Source organism: Pituophis catenifer, unplaced genomic scaffold (assembly GCF_029215685.1).
Source record: "Pituophis catenifer annectens isolate HBS135680 unplaced genomic scaffold, rPitCat1.0.hap2 SCAF_9, whole genome shotgun sequence".
Classification (NCBI taxonomy): Eukaryota; Metazoa; Chordata; class Lepidosauria; order Squamata; family Colubridae; genus Pituophis; species Pituophis catenifer.
The window spans coordinates 6,237,247-6,237,714 of NW_027256889.1; positions in this window are offsets into that span (position 1 = coordinate 6,237,247).

Genomic DNA, 468 nt, shown 5'->3' on the forward strand with positions numbered 1-468 from the left:
GATAGATAGATAGATAGATAGATAGATAGATAGATAGAGATAGATAGATAGATAGATAGATAGAGATAGAGATAGATAGATAGAAATAGATAGATGATAGATAAATAAATAGATAGATGATAGATATAGATAATAAATGACAGATATAGATAGATTATAAATGACAGATACAGGTATAGATGTTATAGATAGATAGATAGATAGATAGATAGATAGATAGATAGATAGATAGATAGATATAGATAGATGATAAATGATAGATAGATAGATAGATAAATAGATAGATAGATAGAGATAGAGATAGAGATAGAGATAGATAGAGATAGATAGATGATAGATAAATAAATAGATAGATGATATAGATAATAAATGACAGATATAGATAGATTATAAACGACAGATACAGGTATAGATAGATAGATAGATAGATAGATAGATAGATAGATAGATAGATAGCCAAGATTTAGA